The sequence below is a fragment of the Rhinopithecus roxellana genome, chromosome 5, assembly GCF_007565055.1.
Source record: "Rhinopithecus roxellana isolate Shanxi Qingling chromosome 5, ASM756505v1, whole genome shotgun sequence".
NCBI classification, from domain to species: domain Eukaryota; kingdom Metazoa; phylum Chordata; class Mammalia; order Primates; family Cercopithecidae; genus Rhinopithecus; species Rhinopithecus roxellana.
Genome location: NC_044553.1, coordinates 55,167,519 through 55,183,726, shown reverse-complemented (window position 1 = coordinate 55,183,726; position 16,208 = coordinate 55,167,519).

Below are 16,208 nucleotides of genomic sequence, written 5' to 3'. Positions count from 1 at the left end.
CACTGCTTTAAATGTGTCCCAGAGATTCTGGTATGTTGTATCTTTGTTCTCATTGGTTTCAAGGAACATCTTTATTTCTGCCTTCATTTTGTTATGTACCCAGTAGTCATTCAGGAGCAGGTTGTTCAGTTTCCATGTAGTTGAGCGGTTTTGATTGAGTTTCTTAGTCCTGAGTTCTAGTTTGATTGCACTGTGGTCTGAGAGGCAGTTCGTTATAATTTCTGTTCTTGTACATTTGCTAAGGAGTGCTTTACTTCCAATTATGTGGTCAATTTTGGAATAGGTGTGATGTGGTGCTGAGAAGAATGTATATTCTGTTGATTTGGGGTGGAAAGTTCTGTAGATGTCTATTAGGTCTGCTTGCTGCAGAGATGAGTTCAATTCCTGGATATCCTTGTTAACTTTCTGTCTCGTTGATCTGTCTAATGTTGACAGTGGGGTGTTGAAGTCTCCCATTATTATTGTATGGGAGTCTAAGTCTCTTTGTAAGTCTCTAAGGACTTGCTTTATGAATCTGGGTGCTCCTGTATTGGGTGCATATATATTTAGGATAGTTAGCTCTTCCTGTTGAATTAATCCCTTTACCATTATGTAATGTCCTTCTTTGTCTCTTTTGATCTTTGATGGTTTAAAGTCTGTTTTATCAGAGACAAGGATTGCAACCCCTGCTTTTTTTTGTTCTCCATTTGCTTGGTAGATCTTCCTCCATCCCTTTGGGACTGTGCCCAGTGATGAGATTGCTGGATCAAACGGTATTTCTGGTTCTATGCCTTTGAGGAATTGCCACACTGTCCTCCACAATAATTGAACTAATTTACACCAACAGTTTAACGCATTCTTATTTCTCCACATAAGCAATATTATACGTACGATATGTGTCTAGGAATTGCTGGGTTGAGTGTATGTCCATTGTCAGGTTTATTAGATAATAGCCACTCTCTCTAAAATTATTTTACCAAATTTTCAATTATAATAGCACTGTGTGAAAGTTTCCTTTGCTGTATATACTTGTCAACGTATTAGACTTTTCTCTTCATGCTAAGCTGTGACATAGAATCTCATTGTGGCTATAATCAGCATTTTCTTAGCTATTAATGAAGTTGCATGTCATTTCATGTATTTATTGGCCAATGACATGTATTTCACTCTTTTTGTCTCCTTTGGCCATTTCCCACTGGGGTAGTCGACTGTTTTACTATTGATTCATAGAAAGCATTGAAATATTCTTGGTAGTGATCTTTGTCATCTCTATATACTACAAATATCTTCATCTAGTCTGTTCTCATTATTTTCTCTTTTTCACAATGTCTCTTAATGAAAAGAGGTGTTTAATTTCACCATAGTTCATTTTATTAACAATGCCCTAGACTGTTCTAGACTTTTCGCTTTGTTCAAGAAATTCTTTATTATTGAAGTAATATCTTTCTTTGTTTTCTTCATAAAGCCTGAAAGTTGTGGTTTTTTTAGATTTTCTATTCAAAAGAGCATTTTTGACATTCTTGTTTATAAGAGATAAGGATATTACATGGGCAATTAATAAAATTCCATCCTTCCCCACTGATTTTAAAGGCCTCATCTCACATGTACATAGTTGTATATGTGTGTCTGTGTGTGCCTATGTGTGTGCACATATCTATCTATGTATGTTATGTGTGTATATATATGTATTATATATATATATTTGGCTTTCTATTTGTTTTAATTGTTTCATTAATCTGTGTTAATACCAGTACTGCCTTTTCTTAATTACCATTACTTTAAAATGTCTTGATGTATAAATGGGCTATCTCTTTGAGTTTTTCTTTTTCACAAAAGCTTTTCTAAAAAAGCTGTCTCAGCTTTATTCCCCTTTGCTCTTCTATATGAATCTTAGAATCATCTTGTCAAATTCCATATAAATGCTGGTAAAATTTTTATTGGAGTATTCCTTTGAATTTATTCATAAATTTTAAGATAATGTATATCTTTCATATTTTGACTTTTTCTATTGCACACAATATATCTCTCTTTTTAATTAGTTATTCTTTAATGACTTTCAATAGTTTCATAATTTTCTTCATAAAAGACTTGCACATCTTTTGTTAAATTTATTCCTCTGTTTTACATTTTAGTTGTTATTGTAAAATGCTACCTCTTAAAATTACATTTTAAATGTTTCTTATTGGACCTTACACATAATAAATATGTTGAAACCTATTTTAAATAATTTAGATGTAATTTCTCTTGAGTTAGCTATTAACGTTCCTTTTAACCTTTATATTTGCTTACTCCCGTTTCTAGGCTTGCTGGTCTGGCTGGTACAGTGTAAAATGAGACATTCTTTTCTTACGATTCTTTTTAATAGTAATATTCTAATGTTTCACCACTATGAGAGATGTTTGGCAGATTAAAATGTTTTTCTATTCCTATTTTTCTAAGAAATTTTATCACAAAAGATCATTAAATTTTGTTGACTTTGTTTTCTCTTCTTATGGAGATTATCCTGTAATTTTTCTTTGTTAATCTGTTAATGTGATTAATTTCTTTAATAGTTTTCTCAGTGGTGCATTATCCCTGCATTTCTGTGGTAAAATTCACTTGATCACGATGCATTTTTTTTTTTTTTTTTTTTTTTTTTTTTTTTTTTTTATACTTTAAGTTCTAGGGTACATGTGCATAACGTGCAGGTTTGTTACATATGTATACTTATGCCATGTTGGTGTGCTGCACCCATCAACTCGTCAGCACCCATCAATTCATCATTTATATCATGTATAACTCCCCAATGCAATCCCTCCCTCCTCCCCCCTCCCCATGATAGACCCCAGTGTGTGATGTTCCCCTTCCCGAGTCCAAGTGATCTCATTGTTCAGTTCCCACCTATGAGTGAGAACATGCGGTGTTTGGTTTTCTCTTCTTGTGATAGTTTGCTAAGAATGATGGTTTCCAGCTGCATCCATGTCCCTACAAAGGACGCAAACTCATCCTTTTTTATGGCTGCATAGTATTCCATGGTGTATATGTGCCACATTTTCTTAATCCAGTCTGTCACAGATGGACATTTGGGTTGATTCCAAGTCTTTGCTATTGTGAATAGTGCCGCAATAAACATACGTGTGCATGTGTCTTTGTAGTAGACTAATTTATAATCCTTTGGGTATATACCCAGTAGTGGGATGGCTGGGTCATATGGTACATCTAGTTCTAGATCCTTGAGGAATTGCCATACTGTTTTCCATAATGGTTGAACTAGTTTACAATCCCACCAACAGTGTAAAAGTGTTCCTATTTCTCCACATCCTCTCCAACACCTGTTGTTTCCTGACTTCTTAATGATTGCCATTCTAACTGGTGTGAGATGGTATCTCATTGTGGTTTTGATTTGCATTTCTCTGATGGCCAGTGATGATGAGCATTTTTTCATGTGTCTGTTGGCTGTATGAATATCTTCTTTTGAGAAATGTCTGTTCATATCCTTTCCCCACTTTTTGATGGGGTTGTTTGTTTTTTTCTCGTATATTTGTTTGAGTTTTTTGTAGATTCTGGATATTAGCCCTTTGTCAGATGAGTAGGTTGCAAAAATTTTCTCCCATTCTGTAGGTTGCCTGTTCACTCTGATGGTAGTTTCTTTTGCTGTGCAAAAGCTCTTTAGTTTAATTAGATCCCATTTGTCAATTTTGGCTTTTGCTGCCGTTGCTTTTGGTGTTTTAGACATGAAGTCCTTGCCCATGCCTATGTCCTGAATGGTACTACCTAGATTTTCTTCTAGGGTTTTGATGGTATTAGGTCTAACATTTAAGTCTCTAATCCATCTTGAATTAATCTTCGTATAAGGGGTAAGGAAAGGATCCAGTTTCAGCTTTCTACTTATGGCTAGCCAATTTTCCCAGCACCATTTATTAAATAGGGAATCCTTTCCCCATTTCTTGTTTCTCTCAGGTTTGTCAAAGATCAGATGGCTGTAGATGTGCGGTATTATTTCTGAGGACTCTGTTCTGTTCCATTGGTCTATATCTCTGTTTTGGTACCAGTACCATGCTGTTTTGGTTACTGTAGCCTTGTAGTATAGTTTGAAGTCAGGTAGCGTGACGCCTCCAGCTTTGTCCTTTTGACTTAGGATTGTCTTGGCAATGCGGGCTCTTTTTTGGTTCCATATGAACTTTAAAGCAGTTTTTTCCAATTCTGTGAAGAAAGTCATTGGTAGCTTGATGGGGATGGCATTGAATCTATAAATAACCTTGGGGAGTATGGCCATTTTCACGATATTGATTCTTCCTATCCATGAGCATGGTATGTTCTTCCATTTGTTTGTGTCCTCTTTGATTTCACTGAGCAGTGGTTTGTAGTTCTCCTTGAAGAGGTCCTTTACATCCCTTGTAAGCTGGATTCCTAGGTATTTTATTCTCTTTGAGGCAATTGTGAATGGAAGTTCATTCCTGATTTGGCTCTCTGCTTGTCTGTTGCTGGTGTATAAGAATGCTTGTGATTTTTGCACATTAATTTTGTATCCTGAGACTTTGCTGAAGTTGCTTATCAGCTTAAGGAGATTTTGGGCTGAGACGATGGGGTTTTCTAAATATACAATCATGTCATCTGCAAACAGGGACAATTTGACTTCTTCTTTTCCTAACTGGATACCCTTGATTTCTTTCTCTTGCCTGATTGCCCTAGCCAGAACTTCCAACACTATGTTGAATAGGAGTGGTGAGAGAGGGCATCCCTGTCTTGTGCCAGTTTTCAAAGGGAATTTTTCCAGTTTTTGCCCATTCAGTATGATATTAGCTGTGGGTTTGTCATAAATAGCTCTTATTATTTTGAGGTACGTTCCATCAATACCGAATTTATTGAGCGTTTTTAGCATGAAGGGCTGTTGAATTTTGTCAAAAGCCTTTTCTGCATCTATTGAGACAATCATGTGGTTCTTGTCTTTGGTTCTGTTTATATGCTGGATTACGTTTATTGATTTGCGAATGTTGAACCAGCCTTGCATCCCAGGGATGAAGCCCACTTGATCATGGTGGATAAGCTTTTTGATGTGCTGCTGAATCCGGTTTGCCAGTATTTTATTGAGGATTTTTGCATCAATGTTCATCAGGGATATTGGTCTAAAATTCTCTTTTTTTGTTGTGTCTCTGCCAGGCTTTGGTATGAGGATGATGTTGGCCTCATAAAATGAGTTAGGGAGGATTCCCTCTTTTTCTATTGATTGGAATAGTTTCAGAAGGAATGGTACCAGCTCCTCCTTGTACCTCTGGTAGAATTCAGCTGTGAATCCATCTGGTCCTGGACTTTTTTTGGTGGGTAGGCTATTAATTGTTGCCTCAATTTCAGAGCCTGCTATTGGTCTATTCAGGGATTCAACTTCTTCCTGGTTTAGCCTTGGGAGAGTGTAAGTGTCCAGGAAATTATCCATTTCTTCTAGATTTTCTAGTTGATTTGCGTAGAGGCGTTTATAGTATTCTCTGATGGTAGTTTGTATTTCTGTGGGGTCAGTGGTGATATCCCCTTTATCATTTTTTATTGCATCTATTTGATTCCTCTCTCTTTTTTTCTTTATTAGCCTTGCTAGCGGTCTGTCAATTTTGTTGATCTTTTCAAAAAACCAACTCCTGGATTCATTGATTTTTTGGAGGGTTTTTTGTGTCTCTATCTCCTTCAGTTCTGCTCTGATCTTAGTTATTTCTTGCCTTCTGCTAGCTTTTGAATGTGATTGCTCTTGCCTCTCTAGTTCTTTTAATTGTGATGTTAGAGTGTCAATTTTAGATCTTTCCTGCTTTCTCTTGTGGGCATTTAGTGCTATAAATTTCCCTCTACACACTGCTTTAAATGTGTCCCAGAGATTCTGGTATGTTGTATCTTTGTTCTCATTGGTTTCAAAGAACATCTTTATTTCCGCTTTCATTTCGTTATGTACCCAGTAGTCATTCAGGAGCAGGTTGTTCAGTTTCCATGTAGTTGAGCGGTTTTGATTGAGTTTCTTAGTCCTGAGTTCTAGTTTGATTGCACTGTGGTCTGAGAGACAGTTTGTTATAATTTCTGTTCTTTTACATTTGCTGAGGAGTACTTTACTTCCAATTATGTGGTCAATTTTGGAATAAGTGCGATGTGGTGCTGAGAAGAATGTATATTCTGTTGATTTGGGGTGGAGAGTTCTATAGATGTCTATTAGGTCCGCTTGGTGCAGAGATGAGTTCAATTCCTGGATATCCTTGTTAACTTTCTGTCTCGTTGATCTGTCTAATGTTGACAGCGGAGTGTTGAAGTCTCCCATTATTATTGTATGGGAGTCTAAGTCTCTTTGTAAGTCTCTAAGGACTTGCTTTATGAATCTGGGTGCTCCTGTATTGGGTGCATATATATTTAGGAGAGTTAGCTCTTCCTGTTGAATTGATCCCTTTACCATTATGTAATGGCCTTCTTTGTCTCTTTTGATCTTTGATGGTTTAAAGTCTGTTTTATCAGAGACTAGGATTGCAACCCCTGCTTTTTTTTGTTCTCCATTTGCTTGGTAGATCTTCCTCCATCCCTTTATTTTGAGCCTATGTATGTCTCTGCATGTGAGATGGGTCTCCTGAATACAGCAGACTGATGGGTCTTGACTCTTTATCCAGTTTGCCAGTCTGTGTCTTTTAATTGGAGCATTTAGTCCATTAACATTTAAGGTTAATATTGTTATGTGTGAACTTGATCCTGCCATTATGATATTAACTGGTTATTTTGCTCGTTAGTTGATGCAGTTTCTTCCTAGCCTCGATGGTCTTTACATTTTGCCAAGTTTTTGCGATGGCTGGTACCGGTTGTTCCTTTCCATGTTTAGGGCTTCCTTCAGGGTCTCTTGTAAGGCAGGCCTGGTGGTGACAAAATCTCTAAGCATTTGCTTATCTGTAAAGGATTTTATTTCTCCTTCACTTATGAAACTTAGTTTGGCTGGATATGAAATTCTGGGTTTAAAATTCTTTTCTTTAAGAACGTTGAATATTGGCCCCCACTCTCTTCTGGCTTGTAGAGTTTCTGCCGAGAGATCTGCTGTTAGTCTGATGGGCTTCCCTTTGTGGGTGACCCGACCTTTCTCTCTGGCTGCCCTTAAGATTTTTTCCTTCATTTCAACTTTGGTGAATCTGGCAATTATGTGTCTTGGAGTTGCTCTTCTGGAGGAGTATCTTTGTGGCGTTCTCTGTATTTCCTGAATTTGAATGTTGGCCTGCCCTACTAGGTTGGGGAAGTTCTCCTGGATGATATCCTGAAGAGTGTTTTCCAACTTGGTTCCATTTTCCCCCTCACTTTCAGGCACCCCAATCAGACGTAGATTTGGTCTTTTTACGTAATCCCATACTTCTTGCAGGCTTTGCTCATTTCTTTTTCTTCTTTTTTCTTTTGGTTTCTCTTCTCGCTTCATTTCATTCATTTGATCTTCAATCGCTGATACTCTTTCTTCCAGTTGATCGAGTCGGTTACTGAAGCTTGTGCATTTGTCACGTATTTCTCGTGTCATGGTTTTCATCTCTGTCATTTCGTTTATGATCTTCTCTGCATTAATGAGTCTAGCTGTCAATTCTTCCACTCTTTTTTCAAGATTTTTAGTTTCTTTGCGCTGGGTACGTAATTCCTCCTTTAGCTCTGATAAGTTTGATGGACTGAAGCCTTCTTCTCTCCTCTCGTCCAAGTCATTCTCTGACCAGCTTTGATCCGTTGCTGGTGATGGGCTGCGCTCCTTTGCAGGGGGAGATGCGCTCTTATTTTTTGAATTTCCAGCTTTTCTGCCCTGCTTCTTCCCCATCTTTGTGGTTTTATCTGTCTCTGGTCTTTGATGGTGGTGACGAACTGATGGGGTTTTGGTATAGGTGTCCTTCCTGTTTGATAGTTTTCCTTCTGACAGTCAGAAGGACTCTCTGTTGGTCTGTTGGAGATTGCTTAAGGTCCACTCCAGACCCTGTTTGCCTGGGTATCAGCAGCAGAGGTTGCCGAAGATAGAATATTGCTGAACAGCGAGTGTACCTGTCTGATTCTTCCTTTGGAAGTGTCCTCTCAGGGGTGTACTCCACCCTGTGAGGTGTGGGGTGTCAGACTGCCCCTAGTGGGGGATTTCTCCCAGCTAGGCTACTCAGGGGTCAGGGACACACCTGAGCAGGCAGTCTGTCCGTTCTCAGATCTCAACCTCCGCGTTGGGAGATCCGCGGCTCTCCCCAAAGCTGTCAGACAGAGTCGTTCGCGTCTGCACCGGCTCCCGCTACTTCCCCTGTTGGTCTTCAGCTGTGCGCTGTCCCCAGAGGTGGAGACTACAGAGACAGGCAGGCTTCCTTGAGCTGCTGTGAGCTCCACCCAGTTCGAGCTTCCCAGCGGCTTTGTTTACCTACTTAAGCCTCAGCAATGGCGGGCGCCCCTCCCCCAGCCTCGCTGCTGCCTTGCGGATAGATCGCGGCAGACTGCTGTGTTAGCAGTGAGGGAGGCTTCGTGGGCGTGGGACCCTCCCGGCCAGGTGTGGGATATATTCTCCTGGAATGCCTGTATGCTTACAGCGCAGTATTGGGGTGGGAGTTACCCGATTTTCCAGGTGTTGTGTGTCTCAGTTCCCCTGGCTAGGAAAACGGATCCCCTTCCCCCTTGCGCTTCCAGGTGAGGCGATGCCTCGCTCGCCCTGCTTCAGCTCTCGCTGGTCAGGCTGCAGCAGCTGACCAGCACCGATTGTCCGGCACTCCCTAGTGAGATGACCCCAGTACCTCAGTTGAAAATGCAGAAATCACCGGTCTTCTGTGTCGCTCGCGCTGGGAGTTGGAGACTGGAGTTGTTCCTATTCGGCCATCTTGCTCCGCCCCTCCACGATGCATTTTTTATACATTGTAGATTTTGTTTGCTAATTGATTTGTTTCAATTTTTTTTTGTTCTAAGTTGATGTACTGGCCTGGCTTGTAATTTTCTTTTTACCAATTTTCCTTGCAGCTGTCTGATTTTAGTTAAGCTGTTCTATTAAAGAGTTGGAGAATATTCTTGCTTATTCCATTCTCTGGAACAGTCTATTCTGTATATGGCAATACTGAAGTTATGTGTTACTTGAATATTTGGTATAACTTGCCTGTAAAATCAGTTTGCCTAGATGGTGATGGTTGTAGAGGCGGGGGAGGAGGTTGATTCATGGTAGACTTTTTAAAGACTGTTTCAATTTATGAAGTAGTTAGAGATCTTTCAATGTTCTCTACTCCCTAAGTCATATTTTTACAAGTTGTATTTTTTAAACAAATCATGCCTTTCATCCAAGTTCTCAAAATTATTGTCAATAAGATGACCATATTTTTAATGCCTGCTTTGTGTGTGATTAAGTCTCCTCTGTTATTTATTGTTTATTCCTGCCTTCTCTCTTTATCAGCCTTGCTTTTTTCTACTACTTCGAAATTTTCCTGTTGTTCCCTTAGTAAGTTCTTAAGTTAGTCACAGAGCTCATATTTTCCAACCTTCTTTTTTGCAATAAATCCCATTTTGAACACTGTTTTAGTCATAGCCCATAACTTTTGATATATTGTATTTTCTTTATTTTTCAGTTATATTGTCTAATTTCCATTATGACTTCTTTTGTGAGTTATGTAGAAGTGTATTATTTCTAAACATACAAAGGTTTCTTCTCCCATAGGGTGAAATTTTTTTCTGTTCAATTCTTTTGCTGAGAATTCAGCACTTAGAGGGCACTGACTTTAATCAAGTAGTTCGATGCAAGTCTCACCTTGTTCAATTCAAAGTCCTTGACTCCTGTTTCTGTGCAGCAACCAAAATCCAATCATCCTGTGATTGGCAATGCCCAAAGCCACAACTTTTTATTTGCTTCCCAGTTCTTTCTTCAGTTTCAAGCTTTATGATCCTTTACTTTCTTTCAAGTTAAGTTATATATTTTTTAAATATTTTGTAGCAGGAAGTTTTCAGACTGTTTAGTCAATCATATTGCCAAAAACAAAAATCTGAAGATAGGTGTTCATTTTCACGTGGCAGCTTGGAAAAAGTGTAGGGGCATGAAATTTTTTCCATACTTGTGCTTTGTGCTAAGTAAATATAATTCCCAAGGGAATATCAATATGTCAAAAGGGTCTTCATGCAGGGGATTACATCCATTTCAGTGTAGATTACCGATGGTACCGATTCTTTTGGCTCTTCAGTGTATCTATCATTATATCTATAATGCCTTTGACTCTGGGACTTGGACATTTCTCCTCAGTGCCGTAGTATGTCATGTTAAGATGTCAAAATGGTATTTATTCAGGACCTATATCATTATACAAAAGAGTAAAATTACATAGAAAATATTCATATAAGGGAACAGTAAAATAAATAATTGAGAACAATTAGGAAAGAGGTTAGGAAGAATTGGGTAGAAAAATAATAAATCCAAGCAAAAAAATTACCATGCCAAATTAGTATCATACAGCATCGTGCAATTACTGGAGGTGAACCAAACTTGCAATTTCGAAAGAACAAAAAGCAAAGAGGGAACCATTATCCATTACAAGAATCAAAATGTCCCTAGGATTAAAACAGACCAGTTGTCAAGGTATTTGATCAAATATGATATTATAATAAAGTAAAGCCACATTTAGTCCTGTGTAAATTCTAACACAGTATTATATAAGCTAAAACATGTGCCCTGGGCAAAAGCAAACAACATCCAGCCAGAAAGTGTTGAAGGATGCAATTGAAATGAGACTTAGGAATAGTATAGAATGTTACCTATATTCTGCATAGAGGCTAGACAAAGTGATTGTTTTTTCTTTTCCTTTTTTTTCTTTTTTCTTTTTTGAGACAGAGTCTCTCTGTAGCCCAGGTTCAAGTGCAATGGCACAATCTTGGCTCAGTTGAGGTGAGTTCTCAAGAGGAATGTTTCCAGCCTTTACCCGTTCAATATAATGTTGGCTGTTGGTTTATCAAAGATGACTCATTATTCTGAGGTATATTCCTTGCATGCCTAGTTTGTTGATGGTTCTTGTCATAAAGGGATGTTGGATATTATTAAAGTTTTTGATGCATCTAGTGAGAGGACCGCATGCTTTTTGCTTTTAATTCTGTTTATGTGGTAAAACACACTTATTGATATGCATAAGTTGAATCCCAGGAATAAAGCCTACTTGATCACGCTGTATTAACATTTTGATGTGCTGCTGGATCTGGCTTGCTAGTATTTTGTTGAGGATTTTTGCATGTATGTTCATAAGGGATATTGACCTGATGTTTTCTCTTTTTTGTTGTGTTCCTGCCAGAATTTGGTATCAGGTTGATGCTGGATTTATAGACTGAGTTAAGAAGGAGCTCATTCTTCTCAATTTTTTGGAATAGTTTCAGTAGGATTGGTACCAGTTCTTTGTTCTTGTGGTAGAATTTAGCTGTGAATTCATCTGATCCACTGCTTTTCTTGGTTGGTGGGTTTTTTAACATTATTACTGATTCAATTTCAGAGCACAATATTTGTCTATTCAGGGTTTCAGTCTCTTGCTGGTTCAATTTGCACACATAGAGTTGTTCATGGTATTCTCTGAGAATCTTCTGTATTTCTGTGGGATCGGATATAATGTCATCTTTGTCATGTTTTGTTGTACCTATTTGAATTCTTTCTTTTTTCTTTGTTAATCTAGCTAATGGTCAATCTTTTTTATTTTTTTGAATAACCAAGTCATGGTTTTGTTGATGTTCTGTATGGATATTTTGGTCTCAATTTCACTCAGTTCTGTTCTGTTTTTAGTTATTTATTTTCTTAGGCTAGCTTTGGGTTTTTTCCCTAGTTCTTTAATGTGCTAAATTAGATTGCTAATTTGAGATATTTCTAACTTCTTGATGAAGGCATTTAGTGCTACAAGCTTTCCACTTAACATTGCTTTGACTGCACCCCAGAGATTTTGATAAGTTGTATTCCTATTTTCATTAATTTTAAAGCATTTTTAAATTTCTGCCTTAATTTCTGTCTTTACCTAGGAGTTATTCATGAGCAAGTTGCTTTATTTCCAAGTATTTGTGTAGTTTTGAGAGATCTTCTTGATATTTATTTCTAGTTGTATTATACTATGATCTAAGAGTGTGCTTGGTATAATTTCAATTTTTTAAAATGTATTGAGACTTGATGTATGTCTGAGCATGTGATCAATCTTAGAATATGTTCTGTGGTCAGGAGAGAAAAATGTAGTTTGTAGATATTGAGGGGAGAGTTCTGTGGATATCTTTTATGTCCAATTGGTCAAGTGTCAAGTTTAAGTTCAGAGTTTCTTTGTGAGTTTTCTTCCTTGATGATCTGTCTAATGTTGCCAGTGGAGTGTTGAAGTATCCCACTATTATTATGTGGTTGTCTAAATCCTTTCATAGGCCAAGAAGTTGTTTTATGAATTTAGGTGCTCCAGTGTTGAGTGCCTAAGCCTTCGTGTTGGATTATACCCTTTATTAGTATGTAATATCCTTCATCCTTCTTAATTTTATTGGTTTAACATCTGTTTTATCTAATAATAGTGACTCCTGATCTTTTTTATTTTCTGTTTGCGTGGTAGATCTTTCTCCATTCCTTTACTTTGAGCCTGTGGATGTCATTGTATGTGATATGAGCCTCTTGAAAACCAAAGATGGCTGTGTCTTGTCTCTTTATCCAGCTTGCCACTCTATGTTTTTTAATAGGGTGTTTTTCCCATTTACATTCAGGTTTAGTATTGATATGTGAGATGTTAATCCTTTCATTGTGTTGTTAGTTGGTTGTTATGTAGCCTTGATTGTGTAGTAGATTCATAGTGCCTGTGGGCTATGTGCTTAATTGTGTTTTTGCCATAGTAGATGTCATTCTTTTGACTCCGTGTTTAGCACTGTTTTAGGGACCTTTTTAAAGGCTGGTCTAGTGGAAACAAATTCCCTCAGCATTTGCATGTCTGAGAAGAATTTTTTTTCTCCTCCACTTAGGAAGTTTGGTTTGGTGGGATGTGAAATTTTTGGCTGGAATTTCTTTTTTTTTCTTTTAAGGATGCTGAAAATAGGCCCCCAATCACTTCTGGGTTGTAAAATTTCTGCTACAAGGTCTGCTGCTAGCCTGATAGTTTCCCTGTGTGCATTACTTTACCTTTCTCTGTAGCTGCACTAAAGATTATTTCTTCTGGGTTGACTTTGGTGAATCTGATGACCGTGCACCAAAGGATGGTTGTCTTCTATAGTATTTAGTCAGGGTTCTCTGTATTTCTTGAATTTGAATGCCAACCACTCTTGTGAGATTAAGAAAACTTTCAAGGACTGTATGCTCAAATATATTTTCCAATTTGTTCATGCTCTCTTCTTCTCTCTCAAGAATGCCAATGAGTCATAGATTTAGTCTCTTTACGTAATCCAATATTCCCATTTTTCTTTATTTTTGTTTGTCTGACTGACTTGATTTGAAGGATTGGTCTTTGAGCTTGGAGAGCCTTTCCTCAGTTTGTTCTATTCCAGTTGTATTATGAAATTCTTGTATTGAATTTTTCAGCTCTAAAAGTTCAGTTTGGTTCTTTCTTAAAATGGCTGCTTTCTCTTTTAATTCTTGGATTCCTTGGATTGGGTTTTAACATTTTCCTGAATCTCAATGAGTTTCCCTACCACCTAGAATCTGAATTGTATGTCTGTCATTTCAGTCTTTTCAGACTGGTTAAGAACCATTGCTGGACAGCTAGTATTAACAGACTTGTTTGGAGGTAAGGGTACACTCTGGTTTTTTATATTGCCAAAGTTATTGCACCGATTCCTTCTCAACTGGAAAATTTGGTGTTTCTTTCTTTCTCACTATATTTTTTTTTTCGTTTTGAGACAGAGTCTCGTTCTGTCACCCAGGATGGAGTGCAGTGGCACCATCTAGGTTCACTGTAAACTTTGCCTCCCATGTTCACGCCATTCTCCTGCCTTAGCCTCCCGAGTAGCTGGGACTACAAGCGCCCACCACCATGCCCAGCTAAAGTTTTGTATTTTTAGTAGAGACTGGGTTTCATCATGTTAGCCAGGATGGTCTCGATCTCCTGACCTCGTGATCCGCCTACCTTGGCCTCCCAAAGTGGGTTTGCTGTATCTTTACCTGTAGTGTAATTTGGGTGTAATCAATCGGCTTCATTTCTGGACATTTTCAGAGGTCCGAGCCTATGTACAGGGTCTTTATTTGTGGCTGAATTCTTGCCTTTCGTTTCATAGGGGAATATATTGTTAAAATATTTTTGGTGGTATAGTTTGGGCTGTAATCCAATAGATGGCACTTAGATTAATGGGTGGTAGACAGGCTCTTAGCCAAGCAGCTCCTCTATATTTCCTCACATTTGCAGCCATGCTCTGTAAGTGATGGGAAGAGAGGTAACCCCTTCACCAAGTTTACTCCTGGTCCTTGGGGGACACCCCCTCATCACTCACACTGTGCCAGCATTTCTTTTATTAGGTATTATCAGTCCCAGGGCTCCCTGGGTGGAGACTTGGCAAGGAGATAGGCCACACCCTTTCCAGGCCAGCCCTGTAAAGGGAGGCATGCCCTGCTCCCACTCCAGCCCATGACCTATGTATTTCACTCCTCTCAGTGCTCTGAGAGTGCGGACTTCTCTTCTGCTCAAGGGTCTACCACAGATTTTGACTCAGCACTCCCAAGCTGCACACTATAGACTTGGAGTGCTGGGAATGGCTCGTGGCTCCACCCTTCTGACCCTCAGAGTCAGATTCCAGGTGTGCTGGGTGATCCAAAGTGCTCCCAAGCAACCAGGAATGTAATCAGGTGAAGCAAAGCAACCATGCTAGGCAGTGGTGGTTGCACTGTTCACGTGTGCCTTACAGAGTGGCTGGGCAGGGGTCTTGGGAGGGGATGGCAGGCAACAAGTCCTGCAGAACAGACATGCCCCAGTCCTGTGTAGACGTCAGCCCCACTTTCTCCTGGCCCGGCTGTCAGCAGGGACTGAACCTGTCTGAGGGATGAAAGGGGTATCCCTGGGTGATAGAAGCCTACGGCCACACTCTACCAGAGCTACGCCATGCACAAAGGCCCCTAGTTCTGTGTTGGCTGAAGCCCCATCTCTGTCTATTCTCAAGGCAGATCCCCCACTAACTCAGAAATCCATGGAGGATATGAGGTCTCCTGTAGCCAAGATTCCAGAGGTCCGCAGAGAGGATGGGTAGTCTCACAGGCCCTTCACTCATCTGTTCCCCAGAAGCCATTCAAGGCCGGAACTAGACCCAGCATTTGAGTACCCTGTACATGGTTCCCAGCTTCCTCTCTCCTCAGCCTCAGAGTGTGCATCGCATCTCCATCCACTCTTGGTGTTTTCTCTCTGAAGATCTGTCCAAATTATCTTCATTCACTAAAAACCTTGTTTCTCTCTTGGTGGGAATGGAGCTTCCTATCTAGTCAGCCATCTTCAATGTACTAATTTATATCAAATATCTATAAGTCACATTATAAAACTATAAATGATTTTGTTTTATGGCAACAGTTGGCACACCAATATTATATTCAGGCTTTCATACATGGAAAGTAAAATCCATTTAATAAAAAATAAATCTGCCAAATCTTTAATCATTGAGTAGGGTGTTATTAAAAATGGATTGTATTATATTTTGGTGCATATAAATAGATCAAAAATAAGTATTGAGTAACTTACATTGTGCACTATTGATATAATTTGGAGAACAAATCAAGTGCAAGTCAATAGGAGCTTTAAATTTGTTCTGTAATTGATTGATACCTTCTTGGAATGGAAGTAAGAGGTATGCAACACTAATGAAATAAGAAGTATGCAAAAATAATTAAAGAACATTTTCAAAAGAGTATACAAATATTAAGTAAATCTATATAGGCAGACAGAGATATATTTGCAAATAGACTAGTCCTAGAGAAGTTTGGAATAAGAAAATAAGGTGACATTGGTGTACTCTGAGGTCAGGCATCCTTTCTAAAGGAAGCAAGTTTTCCACAACCTTATGAAAAAGAGATGAGTAGATAAAACTGGTGGAGAAAATACAGGGACTACTAAAAATTGTATTTGTAAAGAAAGTCATGAGAATAAATGATCTGCATGCTGATAAGAGCAGTAAGACTCACCTTAACAGAGAGACAATGAGTTGAGAATAATGCTTGGAGAAAAACAAAAAGGCAAAATGCCTTGGTTTTAGAGATAATGAGGGGTTGAATCAAGGCAGTGATACGATTACAGTAGTCCTTTGTTCTTAACTGTTAAGTAATAGTGGTTTCTTTAGTTGCATTTTGAGTGTTTTGGATTCCAGAAGTCAAGTAG